Source organism: Phacochoerus africanus, chromosome 8 (assembly GCF_016906955.1).
Source record: "Phacochoerus africanus isolate WHEZ1 chromosome 8, ROS_Pafr_v1, whole genome shotgun sequence".
Lineage (NCBI taxonomy): Eukaryota > Metazoa > Chordata > Mammalia > Artiodactyla > Suidae > Phacochoerus > Phacochoerus africanus.
Window position 1 is genome coordinate 75,135,625 of NC_062551.1, and position 8,764 is coordinate 75,144,388.

Below are 8,764 nucleotides of genomic sequence, written 5' to 3' on the forward strand. Positions count from 1 at the left end.
GGCATATGGAGGTTCCCAGGCTAGGGGTCTAATCGGAGCTGTAGCCACCGGCCTACGCCAGAGCCACAGCAACGCGGGATCCGAGCCATGTCTGCAACCTACACCACAGCTCACGGCAACGCCGGATCGTTAACCCACTAAGCAAGGGCAGGGACCGAACCCGAAACCTCATGGTTCCTAGTCAGATTCGTTAACCACTGAGCCACGATGGGAACTCCAAAACAACATTGTTTAGGAAGACACATAAAGTAAGTTTCTGAGGCAATATGAAGGTATGGATCTGTCATTAGAGAACTTCAGTAGTTCTGGTCCTCCAGCTCAGGTGCAATTTTATCAACCAATGTTAATTTTTTCTTTTCTTTTTCTTTTTACAGCCACACCTGTGGCATATGGACTTTCCTGGGCTAGGGGTCAAATCAGAGCTGCAGCCGCCAGCCATAGCCACAGCAAGAGCAATGCCAGATCCAAACCAAATTTGCAACCTACACCGCAGCTTGCAGTAATACTGGATCCTTTAACCCACTGAACGAGGCCAGGGTTTGAACCCACATCCTCACAGACCCTATGTCGGGTTCTTAATGTACTGAGCCACAATGGGAACTCCTTTATCAACTAATGTTAATAGAAGATGTAGTCTTAGTAGATGCTTGGAATGCTGCTTTTTGAGCAGCAAATACTGTAAACATTTCCACTCTATCAGATAGAAATAATGTTTTATGCATCAGCAGACATTTCTCAGGCTTTTGTTACCAAGAAGCACTCTCTGTCTGACACACATAGAAGCCAATGCTATGGCACCGGTTTTTGAAAAAAGCAAGTTTTACTGTGAAGTCAATAAAACAGGAGGCAGGGCTCAAATCTGTCTCCCTATCCAGTGTTCAGGGCAAAAGGTAAAGGGTGAGGGGAGCTTCAAACTTGGCAGAAACTGATTGGCTAGTCTTAAAAGTCAGAAGCTGATTGGAATCAAGCTACTTGGGCAGCTAGAAGCCAGATTTTTCTTTTCCTTGGCCACGCCTGTGGCAGGCAGCAGTTCCTGGGCCGAAATGGAAACCACACCACAGCAGTGATAATGCTGGATCCTTAACCTGCTGAGCCACCAGGGAATTCCCAGGTTTTTCTTACTGAAGAACTTCTTGCTTGGTGAAGGGCTCCAGCAGCAACATTTCTATTGTCTGAGTTCCAAAGACTTGAAGATTCTTGGTTCCAGGGTCCTCCAGGGCTTCCATCTTGTACACGCGCCATGCTGTCTCTATAAAATAACTCAAGGTTTGATTAAACAACAGCCTATTTAAGGAAGCAAAACCAGTGAAAGCAGGTCAACATTTTATGTGCAGTTTCTATTCCCCCCTTTGCTTTGTACATTCCTCTATCTTAAGGGAAATAGGGCGACGACCGCTCTAGCTGCTTCCTGCTGATTAGGGGCGTAGATTAGGGACATAGAGGAATGAAATTGTTTTTGCACTGGATTGTAAATATTCCTGAGTCCCACCTTGAACTCTTAAGTCTTGGGCAATCATCATGTGAATCTGGGAGGCCTTTTTAAATATACAGGACAGACGATAAGTAAAAAATTTGGTGAGTAAAGGGGTTAATCCCAATATACACAAAACTGAGTCCTAATTTTAACATTTCTCCAAAAACAGACCTTATTCCTTTGGGAATCCATGAAAACACACTATTTTTAACATTTTTAGTGATTTGATTCGGATGTATGTAGGCCTGGTTGAGACTTCTGGGCAGAAGCTGTCTACTTTTGAAATGTCCTCTTCTCTTCCTGGCCAGGTAGAGTCTTAGCTGTCCCGTTTCTTTTCTTTTCTCTTTTGGTCGCCCCGCGGCGTATGGAGTTCCCAGGCCAGGGATCAGATTCAAGATGCAGTTGTGACCTACACCACAGCTGGGGCAACGCTGGATCCTTAACCCACTATTCTGGGCTGGGGAATCAAACCTGCATCTGGGCGCACCAGAGATGCAGCTGATCCCCTTGAGCCACAGCAGGAACTCCTGTCCTATTTCTATTTGAAAAGTAATTTATAATTAGAGGCCAAGAAGTCCATAGTGGGTTTCTAGGCCCCTCTGGTGCTGGGTCCTCCTCCTCCCTCCTGTCCATGGAGAGTATGTCCCATTTGGGAACCGTAAAGGGCACAAGGTGGGTGCTGGTTGGAAATGGGTACAATTTTTACTCGGGAGTGATGTATCCAAGGTTTAACTCCTTTGAGCGAGGCTGAAGAATGTGTAACCAGAGGGACCTCAAAGGGCCCATATTCCACTTGGGTTGCAGTTGATCCTCGGGGTAGTGATTTTCCACATTTGAGGAGGATGCAATTCCTTGGGTTTAGACAGTGCACAGGGATGTCTGTGGGAAAAATGAATCATCTAGAAGCATAATATTAACAGAAAATAAAAGAACACCAAGAAACTATACATTTTATAGTATCTAATTCTTTTGGAATGGGATCATTTTCAAGACTGAAATAATACTTAGTCTTAAGGAATGGTCTCCTGTATAACATTAAGGGCTCAAATGAAGCTCGCTTCAAGGGGCTACTCTTACCCTTGGCAGGGCAACTGTTAAGACCTCATCTCAAGTAAAGTTGGCTTCTTGACATTGGCAGTTGTCTCTTAAAAGATAGGATTCATCATTTCGGTCACGAGAGCTCTATGAAGCATTTAACTTCTGCTGTATTCTAAGAGCTTCAGATCCCCCTTGAGTGATCTTGGCTACGAAAGCTCCTCTACCATCACTTTGAATTGAAAGAGGGAACTCAAAAGGAGGGATAATTTCTTTTAGTAAGGCCTTTTTTTTGGAGCGGGAGCCTGCAGGTGCAGCAGATGGAAGTTCCCAGGCTAGGGGTAGAATTGGAGCTGCAGCTGCTGGCCTACACCACAGCCGCAGCAACTTGGGATCTGTGCCTTGTCTGTGATCTGCACCACAGCTCTCAGCAACGCTGGATCCTTTAACCCACTGAACAAGGCCACGGATCGAACCCGCATCCTCATGGATACTAGCTGGGTTCCCAATCTGCTGAGCCACAACAGGAACTCCCTAGTGAGGCCTTTTTACCGAGGAAGCTTTCTCTCTCCAGTGTGGAAAAGCTTTGAGCCATTCTGTGAAGGTGTCCTCCAATACCAGTAGATAGCTAGAATGTCCCACAGCTCTTGATATGAGTCTTTTTGCCAGTCATCTTCGGGTTCTGTCCCTCAAGTTCACACCCCTTTTATTATTGGAGGTGGCCCAGTTTTAGGAGTGTTTCTGATGTAAATGAGGCCATTTTGTATTACTTCTGGATGGTTCTTTGCATTTATGGCCTGACAATAATCAACTTTGGAGCCAGTGATAGGTTGCATCCTTTCCATCATGGATTCCTTGACATAGAGAAATAATAATTTTTTCCATTAAATGCTGGGGTGTGAGCACTAGTCCCTATTCATTACATATCCAGCCTTCTTTGGATGTTTGGTACTGCTCATCATCCAGGTCTCAGCAGTCAGCATGAAATCCCCATTTGTATGCTCTTTCCAGATCCATTTATGAATAACACAAGCCTTAAACAGGGATAGGTCCATACCTGGAATGAGCACTAAGGGTGTTTGATTCTGGCTGCCTGTTTGGCAGCCTGTTCAGCCAAATTATTGCCTCTAGTTATATAACCGTCAGTCTCTTGGCATGGGCAAAGTACTATGGCTACTTCTTCCGGCATGAAAACAGATTTTAATAAGGCCAATATCTCCTCTGTGTGTTCAATTTTTTTTCTTCCTGATGTTAGTTGGCCTTTCTTTTTCCATATGGCCCCATATACGTGCACGACAGAGAAGATGTACTCAGAATCAGTATAAATGGTTACCTTTTTCTTAGCTCCAAGATGCAGAGCTCTCCTGATGGCTACCAGCTCTGCCTTCTGGGCAGATGTACCTGGAGGGAGGGCTTCTGCTTCTAGGATTTCCTGAAGAGTTATCACGGCATACCCAGCTTTTCGGAATCCATGGTCCATGAAGCTGCTCCCATGTGTAAACATTTCCATATCCGGATTCTCTAACGGCTGATCAGTCAGGTCAGGTCTGCTATAATAATCTTCTTTAATTTTTTGGATACAGTCATGAACAGGTTCTTCTGTTGTACTGGGGAGCAGAGTGTCTGGGTTTAAAGCAGATATCTCCTTTAATGTTACATTTCGGTTGTCAAAGAGTATGGCCTCGTATCTTTTCAGCCTCTTGATAGTAAGCCAGTAGCTGCCCCTTTGTCCAAGTAAACGTTGCACACGATGTGGGGTGTGCACAGTGATGGGACAGTCCAGGGTAAATTTTTCAGCTTGCTGTAAAAGGTCACAGGTTGCAGCCACAGCCTGGAGGCAAACTGGCCATCCTCGAGTTACAGCATCCAATTGTTTGGAAAAGTAAGCTACCGGCCTTCTGGCAGAATCTAAATTTTGAGTGAGCACTCCAAGACTCAGGCCCTGTCTTTCATGCACAAAAAGATCAAATGGCTTTCTGATGTCTGGGAGACCAAGTGCTGGGGCTTTTAAAATTTTCTTCTTGATGGTATGGAATGCCTCAAGGCATTCTTCAGTCCAGCTCAGTGGCTCATTGACACTCCTTTTGAGAGCCTCATACAGAGGTTTGACTATGAGTCCAAAGTTAGGAATCCAAATCCGACAAAACTCAGCCATTGCTAAGAATCTTCTCAATTGCTTTCCGGTGGCAGGTACCTCTACCTCAGCTAATGCTTCCCTTCGACTCGGCAATAAGTTTCTTTGTCCTTTTGATAACTCAATTCCTAGAAATGGTACAGTTGGTTGAGAAAATTGTGACTTTCCCTTGGAGACTTTATATCCTCGGTCTGCCAAAAAGTTTAAAGTGAGAATTGTATTTTGGTCAGAAGCTTCCTTCGTTTTACTAGCGATGAGTATCATACCCACATATGGGAGTAAGCGTCCTTCATTTAATTGGAGATCCTTCAAGTCCTTGGCAAAGACCTCCATAAAGATGGTGGCAGCATTTTTAAATCCTTGTGGAAGTACAGTCCAGCAATATTGCTGTTTTATATTGGTCTGTGGATCATCCCATTCAAAGGCAAACAGTTCCTGGGACTCAGGACTTAGGGGTATGCAGTAAAAGGCATCTTTTACATTCAGAACTGTAAACCAGCCAAAGTCTCCTGATAAAGCTGTCAGCAAAGTATAAGAATTTGGCACCACTGAAGGTATCTCCTCTACGATTTCGTTGATGGCTCTCAAATCTTGTACAAAGAGGTCTTCAGTCCTAGGTTTTTGTACTAGCAGGATGGGGGTGTTATATGGGGACTGACAAGGTCGGATTAATTTGTGTTTAAGAAAGTTGATTATCAGAGGCTTTATCTTTTCCTTTACATGCCTCTTTAATGGGTACTGTGGTACCTTTGGAGCCTGGGTGCCTGGACGGAGTCTTACAACTACTGGCTTAGCCGTCTTGGCTCTTCCTGGAGTCCCATCCGCCCAAACATCTGCTCTTACGTTTTGTAGAATTTCTTCAGGGACATCTGGTTGAGGCTTGTCTCCCGACTGTAATGGTGCAGGTTGGAGGGCACAGTGTTGAGCTGGGAGTGCTTTGGTGTCTCCGTTTTCTCCTACGAAAGGCACTTGGGCATTTAAATGTGTTGATTGTTCTTGCCCTGACAAGGGACCACAACATTCAGGCACATACATAACGTTATACTTGACAAATGTTTTCTCTATGTGACATTCGAGCCGTGGTAGAAAAGGTTTATGAGAGACTTCCCCATATACACCAGTAATGGATGCTCTCTTGAGGGAGTGGAGGCTCGCTGGGTTTCTGGGACAGTCCCGTTTCCAATGTCCTTTCTGTCTACAAAAGGCACACTGTCGTGGCTCAACAAATGGATGGCCTTTTTGGCCAGATTTTGGAGGTCCCTGGGGTTTTGCCCTTGGTCGTTTGTTCTGTCCTCCAGATGTTCTGCTGGGCCTTGACTGGTTACAGCTGCGCAGTACAACCTGCCTTGTGATGTTTTGCTCCTCCTGCTTTTCCTTAATTTTATCTCGGCCATTGAATACCTCAAAAGCAATCTGAAGCAACTGAGACGTTGGCATCCACAATCCCCGTTCCAGTTGCTGTAGTCTCTTTCTTATGTCTGGGGCACTCTGACTGATGAAGATTACCTTGACCAGTCCCAGATTATCTGGGTGTTCTGGATCTATATCAGTATATTTTCGTAAAGCATCAAAAAGCCTCACATGGAAGGTGAATGGGTCCTCCTTGGGCCCTTGTTGTACATTCTGGACCCTCTTGAAGTTCTCTGCCCCCTTTTGAAGTCCAGTTATTAAACATTCTTTATAATGATTAAGCCTTGCTTGATCCCCTGGGTCACTGGGATCCCATCCTGGTTCAGTTTCAGGGATGGCCAGCTCTGCCTGAGTTCTGATTGGATCATCTGGCTGTAAGTCATGGAGCCTTTCAGCTTCCAGGCAGGACTTCTCTAATATCGTGCTGGGTTCCTCCTGACTGAGGAAGATATGCTTGAGGGTCTGTATGTCAGCCGGGTTAGGATGAAAAACAGCAAAAACGGATGTAAAGAGAGTCTCCATCTTCTTAAGATCATCTTGATATGATGGCATTTTAGCTTTATAATTATGTAAATTAATGACTGATGAAGAAGGTGTGAGTCCAAGTGCTCTGGGTTGGCCTTGGTCGTCCAAGCCTGCTGGCACCTGCCTTAACAGAAACTGCCCTGCCTGAGGTAGAGTTTCCCCCGGGCCAGATTGAGTACCCTGGAGGGTACAGGGAGTGGAGACCGTTCCTTTGTGACCATCTGGTAAGGGCGACCATCTGGAAAGAGCTGAATCAGCCACCCTAGGAGCACTGGTAGGAGCCTTAGCACCGCCTGCAGGAAGAGCCCCGTCAGAAGTCACGGGAACTTCAAGAGGTGCTGAGGGAGGGGCTACCGGAAGAGGTGCGGAGAGAGGGGCTATGGGAAGAGGTGGTGCTGAGGGATGGGCTACCGCAACAGGCGCCCGCAGAGGCAGTACTGGAACACCTTCAGGCTCTGACTCGGGTAAAAGGGGCTTTTTCTGAGGTTCAACCTTCTGAATCATCATTTTAAAGGTCATATGCAAATTTATCCTCTTATATAAAGACATAAATGATTCTACATATGGAATTTCCCCCCATTTTTTCTCTCTCTTACAAAATGAGTCCAACTGTGTAATAGTATTATAGTTCAAAGACCCATTCTTGGGCCATTTTTCCCCAGATTCCAATTGATATTTGGGCCAGACATGGTTACAAAAGGAAATCATTTTCTTCTTTTTCATAGACTTAGAGCTATACAGTGACCAACCTTCAAGAACACTTTTCAAGGGACTGCCGTCAGGTATACTGTCATAATTCCCCATTTTGAAAGGGTTTTTTTCTCAGGATGACCACAGCAAAATGACATAAAATAGATATATTAGAAGTGTGGCTGTGGTCATCCAATAGTTAACCCCAATTCCTAACAAACAAAATAGTTAGACAAATCCAAAGTCCTGGGACTCTAAACCCGATCTTTTGAGTACCTCAGCCGCTGTAACCTTTTATACTGTCTCCCTTAGACAGTATAGGGATTGTGAGTCTAACCCACAATCCTGGTGAAATTATATTAAACAATTTAGGCACAAGCGCAGTTAAACGAGGTTACTCACCCAAAAGATCCGGGAGCTGTTTCTTTCCCCAAAAGTGAGAGTAACGTAGAGAAGCCTGGAGCGCCGCAGCGGCGGGAAGCAGGAACCCGACAGCCGAGCCTCTAGACAAATTCAGTCTAGGTGGCCACTCAGGGTCGGTGGCGAGGGCCTACACCCAGCCGGGGGCTACAGTGCCTCAGACAGGCGATCGCAAGACCTTGGTCCCTTCACCGTCGCCAGAAATTCTTACCAGAACGGACCATGTTCACTGCCTGGCGCCCTTAGAAGCCAATACTACGGCACTAACTTTTGAGAAAAGAAAGAGCTTTATTGCGAGGTAGCAATAAGGAGACAGGAGGCAGGGCTCAAATCTGTCTCCCCCGTCCCAGCCAGGGTTTGGGGCAAAATTTAAGGGGTTAGGGAAATTTCAAAGTTGGCACAAGTTGATTGGCTAGTTTTCAAAGCAGTCCATATATGGTAAGCAATGTACGGTGCGGGGCTGGAAACCGGATTTTCCTCCGCAAAAGACTTCTTGCTACGCCTGGTAAAGGGTTCCGGGGGCAACATTTCTATTTGAGTTCCCTAAACTGAAGATTCTTAGTTCCGGGGTCCTCCTGGAAACAAGAGTTCCCATCTCGCACATGAGCAGTGCTGCCTCTATAAAATACCTCAAAGTCTGATTAATCAACAACCTATTTAAGGAGTCAAAACCAGTTTAAACTGGACAGTGTTATGTCCGCTATTTCACTTTGTCGAGGTATACATATGTTTTCAAAATTTTGGAAAAAACCATAATCTGCAGCTTAGAAAACTACACCTTAAAAGAAAAAAAAGAGTAATTTCCTGCCCTTGGAAAAGATGGTTCCAAAGAACACACTTCCCATACTAAAAAGGATGACTTCACAGGGACTCCCATTTGGCAAGAGAGATGACACATTGCCCTTAAGAAAAATGGCAACTTTATGCTTTCCCTTTTCCAAGATGGTTTCCTTGACGTTCCTGGGCCTTGGCCTGGAGCCTCTTCCGGGCTTGACAGGGGGCGGGGTTCATTGAGCAAAGCCCTGCGTGCCGGCGCCCGCGACCGAGGCGCGCTTCAGAACGCAGGCGCGGGGAGG

At 45.6% G+C, this 8,764-nt stretch overlaps 1 long non-coding RNA gene across 1 annotated transcript; it reads right to left on the bottom strand.

The window, feature by feature from the left end:
• Positions 1 to 728: 728 nt before the first annotated feature.
• Positions 729 to 8,269, bottom strand: LOC125133668 (uncharacterized). The gene is made up of 2 exons (XR_007136494.1): positions 7,671 to 8,269; positions 729 to 2,353 (listed from the first exon to the last, which is right to left on the bottom strand). It is a non-coding gene; the product is annotated as an uncharacterized LOC125133668 (long non-coding RNA).
• Between the last annotated feature and the right edge of the window lie 495 nt (positions 8,270 to 8,764).